The sequence below is a fragment of the Lepidochelys kempii genome, chromosome 7, assembly GCF_965140265.1.
Source record: "Lepidochelys kempii isolate rLepKem1 chromosome 7, rLepKem1.hap2, whole genome shotgun sequence".
Taxonomy (NCBI): Eukaryota; Metazoa; Chordata; order Testudines; family Cheloniidae; genus Lepidochelys; species Lepidochelys kempii.
In genome coordinates, this window is record NC_133262.1 from 81,753,892 (window position 1) to 81,766,860 (window position 12,969).

The 12,969-nt window shown below is 41.0% G+C and overlaps 1 long non-coding RNA gene across 1 annotated transcript in view; it reads right to left on the reverse strand.

Moving 5' to 3' along the window:
• Positions 1–6,440, reverse strand: part of LOC140914790 (uncharacterized) — a 30,332-nt gene extending 23,892 nt beyond the window's left edge. The window contains exons 1-3 of the long non-coding RNA XR_012159992.1: positions 6,294–6,440; positions 4,756–4,806; positions 4,443–4,644 (exon numbers count right to left, since the gene is read on the reverse strand). This is a non-coding gene — a long non-coding RNA (uncharacterized lncRNA). The remainder of the gene's footprint in view (positions 1–4,442; positions 4,645–4,755; positions 4,807–6,293) is intronic.
• Between the last annotated feature and the right edge of the window lie 6,529 nt (positions 6,441–12,969).

A 12,969-nucleotide genomic window follows, 5' to 3' on the forward strand; every position in this document is an offset into this window, starting at 1 on the left:
TGGGAAAGAAAACCGTACTATCTATTTGTTAAATCTGGACAGGTGAACAATAACTGCTTCTTTAATGCAGCTACATTCTTATGGAGTTTTTCTAACAGTATTTCATAGTTAGATTATGAGCCACATCCACTCCTGAGTAAGCCTGCCTAAAGTGGGGAGCATAACAGACAAGGCAAGGTATAACTACTGCTCCACCAGGGGGCCTTGAGCCAGCAGTGCACCGCAAAAGTGGACAAGTCCATTCCAGGAATAAGCAGGGCCAGCCTGGCTGTGAAACATGCTCTTTCAGCATTGTCCCAGGGCTAGTTCTATTACCGTCCACTGGTTTGGGGTTCCAGTATTGATAATCCCAAATGTTCAAAATCATGAATCAGGCCCTAAAGAGTCATGAGATTGGCTTAAGAATGACGAGATTTATTTTTTTAATTGGAGGTTCTTTATGTTTGTCTTCTGGCTTTTGAGACTTTAGGGCACACTCTGTTCTCATTTTCAAGATTTTCTCTGCAAGCATGTGGACCAGAAATTTACTTTTTTAACCATAAAATGAGACTCTCTCATAATCACTTGTCTCAAACAGCACTAGAGCTTTAAGTAAAACATCAGATATTGAGAGTCTTGTGATAAAATCAAAAGTGGAGTTTACCCTCCAACACAGCTAATCCCACATACATAACGGGTGCAAATTGCTCTCATATGACCACACAAGGTGACTTGGGACTGATGCCTTTGAATTACACCAGGTTTACCACAAGCTAAAGAGAAAAGGAAGGACTTAAAGCAAGGTTTAGAAAAAAATAAGTAATTTGTAAAAAGGAGGAGAGAGTTCTAGATAAATAGGGCAGCACAACTGATGAGCTGAAAGGAGACCAAGAATGGGTCAAAATAAAAACCCAGGTGAGTAATCTACATGAGGTAAGACAGAGTGTGGTCCATGGAGGACACAGCAGGGTGAACTTTTTAGCCAGTCTCTAAAACATTCAGTAAAAATAATTATAGTGTAGGCAAGAGTGTTTCTCCCAGGTATCAGACAGATTTATCCAACATATCATTTTGCTAATCACTTTTCTAAGTCTTTCTCTAAAACTTTACTCAATTTTCAAATCAAGACTTAACATTATGGGCCTCTACAATACATTTTTGTAAAGCATAGTTCATAAAAAGAACCAAAATATATTTAAATATCCATTTACAGATTTCAGATGCTAATAAGTTATTTAATGTTACAGGTATAATTTGTAGGTTACAGGTGTGGAATAGAAGGGGATAAAAGAAGAACAACTGTCACAGTTGAGAGAAAATGACTGAGCAAGGGGAGAAGAATTTGCTTATTTTATTAGAGACAGAGTTTTAAAAGACATCCAAGGCTTTTAAGATGGGATTTGAAAAAAAAAAAATTAAAGATGGCATAAGCTGGGAGCAGGAACACAAAAAGGCTGTTCCTGGACAGTGCAAAAGAATGATCTACACCTGTGAAGAGGCAAGGAATGAGGACAAAGACATCTGCAGTTGGAGAAACACAGGGAATGAACTGCTCAGTTCAGAGAGAGAGAGTGAGGTGAAGAGAAAAAGTCTACACAGGATCTTGAAAACAGGGATTTCTGAAATAGACAGGAGAGAAGTGAGAGTTTCTTAAGATGGTGGTGATTTACCGTTTAAGACTAAGAGATAATTACACACAATTTGAACAAATTGAAGCTTGGAATGATGGCATTAGTGCCGATTCTCTTCAGAATGTCAAATTTGCTATTAATACAATAACTATCTGACCACCACCATCAACCCTTCCATCATTCCGTAGTGAAATCTTCTCTTCTCCTCCACAGGGAGAAGACTAAAAAGCTAAAATGAAAACAAGATTCCACAAATTAATATCTATATTTCCAATTTTCCATTATTTTAAAAATAAACTTAGTGTTCTTGAAAGGATCTGAAAACTACAGAACAGGTGCAGCACCAGTACAAATATCGCCTCACCAATGAGCCTTACATGTGGAAAGACAGATCAAGTTCTGTTCCAGTTTAGCCCCTTTCTACTGAGACTGACAACAAGACAGCCAGTTAGTACAAATTATGAATAGTGGGTTTTGTGATGTAGGCGGTGAACAACAGAACTGAGACCACTATTTCTGAGGTTTTCAGGCCAAAATGACAGATAAAACTAATTCCTAATGTCTTGTCTAAGTAGGCCGCAACTTTATTAAGTAAAATATCTGGGATCTATGCACCAATAACTCATCCAGTGCAGATCTTCTCTCCTTTGTAATCTGGTAGAGGGCTGCCATCAACCTTCCACTCTGTTAACCTGGTCCCAGCACCATTACTGAGACTCTGTAACCGTGCCTCAGTGGGTCGGTCACAAATGAGGATGCCAAATTCAGGATGAACTACTGAGGAATAGGGCATATACACCCCAAGACTGGTGGCTAATCCCCCATAGGATATACCAAACCAGCAACAAAAGTAAACTTCTGTTTCACCACACTGGCTAACAAGAAGTCATAAAAGCAGTTTCCTTGGGCATTCCAGTCCTTGTATTACCACCGAAAACACTGGATTTAAAGGTGAGTGGTTCTTTACAACCAGTCTATCAAATAAACGGTTCTTCTGATCCCAAAGGACCAAACCACACACCCAGGTTAATACATAACTTAGATCTTACCCAAAAAATCACGTGGTTGCCAATCCTTTAGTATCTAAAATCTAAAGGTTTATTTATAAAAAGAAAGAAAGGAAGGTGAGAGTTAAAATTGGTTAAAGGAATCAAATACATAAATTGAAAAGTTCTTGGTTCAGGCTTGTAGCAGTGATGGGATAAACTGCTGGCTTAAATCATGTCTCTGGCTGCTTCCAAATCATTGGAAGGACCTCAGTTCATTAGTTAGAATGCTCCCATTAATATAAGTTTATAGTCCAGAGGCTGGAGCAGGATAGAAGTAAAATGGAAGAGTTTCCAGGGCCTTTTATAGTTTCTGCCATGTGGAGGGAATCCCATTGTTCTTACTGTGGAAAATTACAGCAACAAGATGGAGTTTGGAGTCACATGGGCAAATCACACGTCCATGCATTTCGCCTTGTCACAGCAGGAAATTCTATTGAGTGTAGACAGGTGTCTCCCATGGTCCATTGTCAGTTAAATGTTCTTTTGATGGGCCACTCAATGTAAATAGTCTCTCCAAGATGTGCCGGCTAATTACCTTGTGGGTGTTACCCCAGGAACAAATATTTGAAATCCAGGTATAGAGCCAATACTTATAAACTTCAAATACAAAAATGATACGTGCATACCTATAGCATAATCAGAACCAGCAAATCATAACCTTTTCATAGACACCTCACTTGACAACCTTTGTATAAGATTTGCTGCAAATATATAACAGTGGTTGCAACAATTATCTATATGATCATATTTTAATCAGATAACATCACAGATCCCACCACCCTCTCCTCATATGAAGGGTAAGAAGACAGGGAAGAGGGATTGTCTCCACTTTCTACCAGACATTAGGATCCTCAGCCTTATTCCCTACCTTCTTTAGGAGTTGCCTTCTCCTAAGCAACTTCCAATTCTAGTTTATCGGGGAACTGAACTGTCTATTGAATGATGATGCCACAACATGGATTTTTACAATTTAACCTACTCACTGAGTCCCTAAGCTGCTGATAGAAAAAGGTGAAAAAAGCCCCCACAATGGTCAGGCTAATTCCTTCCTGCCTCCAAAAGGAAACCTAGTATAATATCTACAGCCAAGTCCAAAAACCCTTAACAGACAGCCAGGAGGCGCAAGCTCCAGAAACAAAAGTTGCTGACACTCTCAGCAGAAAGCTCAGATCTAGGCACTCACAGTTCAAACACCACAGCAAACACTGAATGCTATACTGGGACACGAGGAAGGAGGTGGTTTCTTTCAGATATATATAAACAACACAAGGAACGCATTTCAATACATTTATTAAATATACTATTAAGCTAAAATAACGGACAGGAGACACTAAACAGTGGGCAAACATACACATCGCAGAGTATGTAGCTGCATATTGTATCATAATTTGGACTATAATAAGGATAAGTTTCTGAATAGATTAATAGCTGCACTACGTTACTAATCATAGAATATCAGGGTTGGAAGGGACCTCAGGAGGTCATCTAGTCCAACCCCCTGCTCAAAGCAGGACCAATCCCCAATTTTTGCACCAGATCTCTAAATTGCCCCCTCAAGGATTGAGCTCACAACCCTGGGTTTAGCAGGCCAATGCTCAAACCACTGAGCTATCCCTCCCCACATTAAAATGATGAAAAAGATTCTGTGCAAATGAAACACCCATGGGTACCTGCCTTCCTTTACAATAATGGCTGGACCCCTCCCACTCAGAGAGCCATAGACACCCTCCCCCAACTGGGCACCCCACACAGCACAGGCAGAACATGGCCAGTTGCTCCCTACCTGAGGCACGGGGGCAGTGTGCCCCTGCTGGCTGGGGCTCCCACCAGGAGCCTCCTCGCTGCTTGGCCTCCTCCTGCAGATCATGCGCTGGCTGTTCAGCTCCAGGATCTGGGTGGTGATGCCCTTGATGTGCAGCAGGTCATCCAGTGAGTTGAAGCCCTTCAGCTCCTCTCTCTTGAGCACGATGATATGGCTGGGACTACTTTCATGAGTAAGACAAATAGGATGGGTCTTTTACTGTGATGGCTTGTATGCTGCTTATATATCCATTTTTCAAAAGTGGATAATTTTGCAAGAGAATAGCTCTTCTTACCATGCATTTCTTTTCTCCTCAGCTGTTGTGACCAGTAGCTATGGGCAAATCCTTTTAAAAAAAAATACACTATAACACTGCATTAAAGGCACCAATCACAGTTTAAAATATACACAAATAGTAAACATAAAAGAACTAGGCTTATTGTGTTTAGAGTCAAAGCATTTAAGAGTCTAGGGAGGAGTTAAACTAACACAGTTATTAGTTACAGCTTAATTATTATTAATAACAACAGTAAGATTTTTGGATCTAACCTAAGTCCTTACTCAGGGAAAACTCCCTTTGGTTTCAACGGGAGCTTTGCCTAAGTAAGAACCTTCCAGATTAGCTACCACAGTAGTAATAAATAATATTTAAAAACCTTTGACCAAAAGGTTTTAAAATAAACAAAACAAATAAAATATATCATAACAACAGAACAAAATATTAGATAGCCAAACAAACAAAATGATGTTGTTCAAGAGGAGTCATACAGTATGATTAAGAAAAACATTTTTTGGAAATAGGCTTTTAGATGCGTTTTAAAAAGGACAAGCTGGACTGATGTGGATATCCAGTGGGGGAGAGAGGGTTTAATATCCTCAGAGCTGCAAAAACACTTCAATCAGAGGCGTGACTGCAGCATGTGAACACATACCCAAGGTAGCTTTGATATAGCTAGCTCAAACAACAATGCAGTGAAGCTTTGGCAGCAAGGGCAGCAACATTGGCTAGCTGCTCAAGTACGAACCCAGGATCCTGGGTGGGCTCATACGCTCATGCTACTGCAGTGTCACTACAGTTCTGGTGGGTCACTGGATCATTACTGGCTCAGTGGGAAGAATACTACCTAGTAAGTCACTAAAACTATTTTCTACACCTCCTGGGTTTTAGTGGGGATGTCATCAATTCAAGTACTGACCAAACTTGATCCTGTTCAGTTTGTAAGATCCAACAAGATCACAGCCCAAGGTCATACAACTGTGGAATATAGGAGCGAAGGGTTTTTTTTATTTCCACGTGTTTTTCAAAGACAAGAATAAAAAAAGACCACTATGTGAGGGGAAGGTGGGTAAATCAACAAAGTTTATATGTTACTACAAGAACAGCATCACAGAAAGTGCACAGAGATAGACAAGGAATCATAGAACATAGAAGATTAGGTTTGGAAGAGACCTCAGGCGGTCATCTAGTCCAACCCCCTGCTCAAAGCAGGACCAACACCAACTAAATCATCCCAGCCAGGGCTTTGTCAAGCCGAGGCTTAAAAACCTCTAAGGATGGAGATTCCACCACCTCCTTAGGTAACCCATTCCAGTGCTTCACCACCCTCCTACTGAAATAGTGTTTCCTAATATCCAACCTAGACCTCCCCCACTGCAACTTGAGACCATAGCTCCTTGTTCTGGAGCTTCGTGTCAGGAGAATAGTGAATGTTTTGAATATTTTTATCATCTACGGCTTCCTGGTGAACAAACTGTTAGATAAAACAAAAAGACTAGTTAAGGATCATTACATTATATGATTTTTTTCTACCATTTTACTAAAGGTGAATTCACCTGCTAGCAGTGGACTTAGGCAAGGCCTTCATGCAGCTCCAGCGTACAGAAATGCAATGAAGGTGTAGGCAAAAAGCAGCTGCATTGAGGTCCTCAGCATCCAGACAGATGGAAGAACATAGAGGGTTATGCTACATGTCAGCATGGAAGGGAGCACTGGAATGGAACAAGACAAAGGATAATATCTGTTCTTACATGGATACAATGGATAGAAAGGTGACACAGAAAGGCTACTATTTCAGGAAGTAGAGCTGGAGTAGAAATCACAGAGGAACTGCTGCACAGAAAAGTCTACCACCAGATTGGAAGACAAAGTTTCTTGAACTCCTGAACTCAGATTTGTGCAGGAGAATTTCACCTTTAACTTGTTACAATATTTATAGCCATTACAAAAGTGATTTGATATGTAGACTGAAATATTACCTTTACTAACTCGTCCGCTTCCTGAAACTCCTAGATTAAAAAATTGTAAGCAATACATACATTTTTCTTAAAAGCAATTTATAAATATAATTTTGTCTGACTTGTAGATAGGTTGAGTATGGGGTAAGTCCAAAACAGTATTATCTTCTGCTTGTCTGGCCTTAATTTCCTACTCAGAGTTACAAAAGTGGGAGATGTATTCATGTTTTCTAGAGAAGGAACATTGCAACATTTTGTTGCATTTAATTCATTATCAAAAGCAAGAAGCTGAAGCAATAAGAAGAGAATCTGTGGATTATGTAAGTCACTTACTGGCATATTCAAATAGGTAAGAGTTATTACATTTTCAGCAGAATATCTAAACTAGAGTTGTACTTTAAAAGATCTTGGGTCAAGTCAGACAGTGCTTATTCAAGCAAAACTCACATGTTGCTAAAGTTAATGGGTATACCAGATATCAGTCAATGGGGCCCCAACCTCTGTAGGGATTTCCTCTTGGCCTAAGAGGGGAAATAACTGGAGAAACTCTCTCCCTTCAGTAGCTGCCCCAGTCCAGTTTCGCATGTTTGGCTCCCTTCACTAATGAGAGTAATGGGGGAGGTTATGGGTATCTGAATATGGACTTCAAGATTTGGTCCTATTTATAACAGGCAGACAATAATTTAAGGTGCAGTTGTAGCCAGCTCAGTCCCAGGATATTAGAGAGATATGGTGGTGCTTTTATTGGACCAACTTCTGTTGGTGAGAGAGACAAGCTTTCGAACTATGCAGAGCTCTACTTCAGGTCTACAAAAGGTACTCTCAGCAGCACAGCTAATGCAAGGTGGAACGCATTGTTTAGCATAAGTAATTAGCACATATTCTAAGGAACCATTCAAGGCAGCTGGTGGCTACCTGGTAGCTGAATTTTGTGACTTTGTCCTCACCCACAACTATTTCACCTTTGGGGACATTTTACACCTTCAAGTCAGTGGCACTGCTATGGGTACGTGCATGGCCCCACAGTATGCCCACATTTTTATGGCCGACTTAGAACAATGTTTCTTCAGCTCTCGTCCCCTAAAATCCCTACTCTACTTGTGCTACACTGATGACATCTTCAACATCTGGACCCATGGGAAAGAGGCCCTTGAGGAATTCCACCAGGATTTCAACAATTTCCACCCCACCATCAACCTCAGCCTGGACCAGTCCACACAAGAGATCCACTTCCTGGACACTACGGTGCTAATAAGTGATGGTCACAAAAACACCACCATATACCGGAAACCTACTGACCGCTATTCCTACCTGCATGCCTCCAGCTTTCATCCAGACTACATCACACAATCCATTGTTTACAACAGTGGCTCCCAAACTGGTTCTGCCATACTAGCCGCCGCTTCCAGCGGCTCCCATTGGCCTGGAGCAGTGAACCGCGACCACTGGGAGCCGCGATCGGCCGAACCTGTGGACGCGGCAGGTCAACAAACAGGCCCGGCCCGCCGGTGGCTTTCCCTGCGCAAGTGGCGGAACAAGTTTGGGAACCGCTGGTCTACAGCCAAGCTCTAAGATACAACTGTATTTGCTCCCATCCCTCAGACAGAGGCAAACACCAACAGGATCTCTATCAAGTGTTCTTAAAACTACAATACCCACCTGCTGAAGTGAAGAAACAGATTGACAGAGCCAGAAGAGTACCCAGAAGTCACCTACTACAGGACAGGCCCAACAAAGAAAGTAACAGAACGCCACTAGCCGTCACCTTCAGCCCCCAACTAAAACCTCTCCAGCACATCATCAAGAATCTATCCTAAAGGACGATCCCTCACTCTCACAGATCTTGGGAGATAGGACAGTCCTCGCTTACAGACAGCCCCCCACCTGAAGCAAATACTCACCAGCAACTACACACCATACAACAAAAACACTAACCCAGGAACCTATCCTTGCAACAAACCCCGTTGCCGACTCTGTCCACATATCTGTTCAAGGGTCACCATCATAGGACCTAACCACATCAGCTGCACCATCAGGGGCTCATTCACCTGCACTTCCACCAATGTGATATATAGCATCATGTGCCAGCAATGCCCCTTTGCCATGTACATTGGCCAAACCAGACAGTCTCTAAGCAAAAGAATACATGGATATAAATCAAGTCAAGAATTATAACATTCAAAAACCAGTCAGAAAACACTTCAATCTCCCTGGACACTCAATAACAGACTTAAAAGTGGCAATTCTTCAACAAAAAAAAAAAATCTTCAAAAACAGACTCCAACGAGAAACTGCAGAACTGGAATTAATTTGCAAACTGGACACCATCAAATTAGGCCTGAATAAAGACTGGGAGTGGATGGGTCACTACAAAAAATAATTTCCTCCTACTGTTACTCACACCTTCTTGTCAACCGTTTGAAATGGGCCACCCTGATTACATTAGTCTCATTACCACTACAAAAGTGATTTTTCCTCACTTGGCATTCTACTGTTGAAACTAGCTCACTTCCACTTTAATTGAATTGTCTCGTTAGCACTGACCTCCCTCCCCCACCACACACGGTAAGAAAAGGAGTACTTGTGGCACCTTAGAGACTAACCAATTTATTTGAGCATGAGCTTTCGTGAGCTAGAGCTCACGAAAGCTCATGCTCAAAGAAATGTGTTAGTCTCTAAGGTGCCACAAGTACTCCTTTTCTTTTTGCGAATACAGACTAACATGGCTGTTACTCTGAAACACACGGTAAGGCAACTCCCTTTTCATATACTCTGTATACTGCCTACTATATTTTCCAGTCCATGCATCTGATAAGTGGGTTTTAGCCCATGAAAGCTTATGCCCAAAGAAATGTGTTAGTCTCTAAGGTGCCACAAGTACTCCTTGTTGTTTTTGCATTCAAAACTGTGTGGTTGAGAGCAGGGTGAGATGGAGTTTAGCTATGTCAGGACTGTAGACAGACAGTCATCCAAGTCTTTTATTTAATAAAAGCAAAAAACAAACAAACCTACTTAAATGAGACTGATGATGGATGATCCCAGGAAGCAAACTAAAGCAGACCAGAACTGGAACCCAGCTACAAGTCATCCCTGCTGTGCTAATATTTTGTTCCTGCAGATGGAACTGTGTGGTTGAGAGCAGGGTGAGATGGAGTTTAGCTATGACAGGACTGTAGACAGACAAGCAGGTCATTATGCAGGAAGCCTGTTTGGATGGTGCCCTTAGTAGAAAATACCACCATAGGGCTCATATTGGGAAAGACAGTTACACTATGTCCCTTTCTCCCCCAAACAGCAATACTGTATCCCCACAAACAGTGGTAATATCTTCTCCCCACTACCTTTGTGCTCCAAGCTTTTCTTAACTGCCAGCAAAGAGAAGTGTGATGTAGCATGCCACTCCATATGTGAGCACAGAAGGGTCCCAAAATACTACAGAATACAGTAAAGTTACTATAATTTATTTATTTTTGAGGGGGAGGCCTTATTACTATAGAATACTGTACTATTCTTGTATCAGTTGTGACAGGGTTGGGCCAGATGGCTACAGGAGAGTAATAGAAGGCAGATATATTAGCCCCAGGTTAAGTAGGTCCCTTTTCCCTGGGTAAAGTAACAGGGAAGGTTCCAGAACAACTAGGAACCTTCTGGAGACAATTAAGATAGACAGGCTGATTAGAATACCTGCAGCCAATCAAGAAGCTGCTAGAATCAATTAAGGCAAGTTAATCAGAGCACCTGGGTTTAAAAAGGAGCTCACTTCAGTTTGTGGTGTGTGTGTGTGAGGAGCTGGGAGCAAGAGGCACTAGGAGCTCAGAGTGAGAACGCGGACTGTTGGAGGACTGAGGTGTACAAGCATTATCGAACACCAGGAGGAAGGTCCTATGGTGATAATAAAGAAGATGTTGGGAGGAGGCCATGGGGAAGTAGCCCAGGGAGTTGTAGCTGTCGCACAGCTGTCCCAAAAGGCACTCTAGACAGCTGCATTCCACAGGCCCTAGGCTGGAACCCGGAGTAGAGGGCGGGCCCGAGTTTCCCCCAAACCTCCCAACTCCTGGTCAGACACAGGAGGAGTTCACCTGGACTATAGGTTCAGAAAAAAAAAGTCAAGCTGAGGGCTGCCTGAAGCTCAAAGGCAAGCAAATCTGCCAATACGCGCAAGACCCACCAACGCAGAGGAAGAACTTTGTCACACAGTGCCCCACGAATGGGATTGACTACAGCTGTTCCTCCTCCAAAAACACATCCTGTTGTCCAAGAACCCTCATGGGGGGGCTCCATGTTTCTGGAGGTAGACGTAGTCTACATAAAGTTCAGATCTGTGGTATACTATTGACCCCCCGCCCAACACACGCAGCGTTCTGTCTTGCTCTCAGCTGCAACTCCAGTGCCTGTAAACCATCTTCAGGACCTACCACCATTCTTCAGACCATTTAATTGTGATCCACTCTTGGTAATGTCATCAGAGTCACCAACTGAGGCTCTGACCCACTATCTATTAAAGTAAATTTAATTATGTAATATTAACTTGTATTTATCATACATTTAAAGGATATGCAAAATCTAAATCTGGAGGGCTTCTGATTTTTGGTTTTAACCGATAAACACAGATTTAAAAAACCTGATACAATTTGTGTTTATACAATAAGTGCTGGAAAAAAACACTAAAAATAGTTACTTGTATCTAAGGGCTTGTCTATACAAAGCAATGTTGTCGTCTACAGTGGTGTGATTTCTGAAGTGTACTGAAGCACTGTGCATTAATTGGTCCACCCTGCTTAAAGATTCCCCAATGCACTTTAACATAGTGCTGTTTGAAAAAGAACCACATTAAAGCGCACCAGGGAACATTACAAAGTGATTACTCATTACAGTATATACAAAGAGAAACCAGTAGAAAAAACAAACTTCAATTTGTGAACATCTACATAAAACTCAAAAATGCCTAAAAAGAATTCCTCACAAACGAAATTAATAAACAGATAAAAACAGAAGTCCTAAATATATAAAATACACTTAATGAATCTATTTTGACACTTGATGGCAGTATTATAACCCACTTAGTACTAGGATATATGTGGATATGAGATAATGGGATATAATACAATCAGACATTGCAGTTCAACTGGAGGCAAACAAACAGTCATGATCTACTGAACAACCATGTTCTATTCCTAGATCTGTCACTGACTCACATTGAGCCTTGTGCAAGTAATAACTTCTCTATGCGTCTGTTTCTCTACTTGTGTAATAAGAATAATTACACTTTCCTCCTACCTATCTCAGATGAAGATTTATTAATCTTTGCACAATGCCTTAAGGATATGTGTTTGCTATATATTTTATATACTACGTATAAAGTGCTAAATATTACGTTACCTAGGTTGCTAGTTAGTATATTGTCTTTATGTAATTCATCTAAAACACAACAGATCAACAAAGAGTGAATTCACCTTCTTCAAAAATCTATGTACAGGACACTTTTTCCTCTTTCAAATATATGACACCATCACATCTCGAAGATTTTTGCTTTATTGTCTTACAGGCTCATAAATTTGAACCATTAAAATATGGAGAAAGAAATTCTCCTTGTTATGTGGCAAGTAATTTTTTTAGGAAAACATAGATTTACTTTTGGTAAACTCATCTGTAGAGTGCCGTTTCCAAGAGGTTCATTTCTGTTGCAATTTTTTGGTGTGAATCTTCATGCAATTCTTAAAATTGAAACAATGAAAAAAATTCAATAGGAGGCCAGCAAATACAGCATCAGACTTTTCAGTAACTTAACTAAACCATCTCATTTTCTGTTATAATAAAGATAAAGTGATTTGTCCATTTACTAGAAAAGATATTATTATGCTTTATATATTTTTTTCTTTTGCACAATGAGTGATAAATAGCTGTCTGTCTCATTATCTTACCTATCTATTGATTAAGGGGGAAAAAATGGGATCATTCAAAAATGTACCACCCTGAAACTCAATCCCATTCATGAATGCAAGCCTTTCTGAAGGCTGGGATTATAGTTCAGACAGGCTCTATTCAAATATCATGTGTAATTCCTAGGGCACCTTTTACAGGAGGCAACCACCAAAACGGAAGAAATCTGAAAAGAGTGACACCTGATACCAGTCAGAGAGACTGCCAGACCTGCCCGACCTTTCAACAGGCTGCTCTAACTTTCACTGGGGGTCCAAGCCAGTGCAAATTGACCCCATGATATCGGAGTTGCAAAGGTAGTTTAAAGCCACATTCACGCATTTCCAGTGTCGGT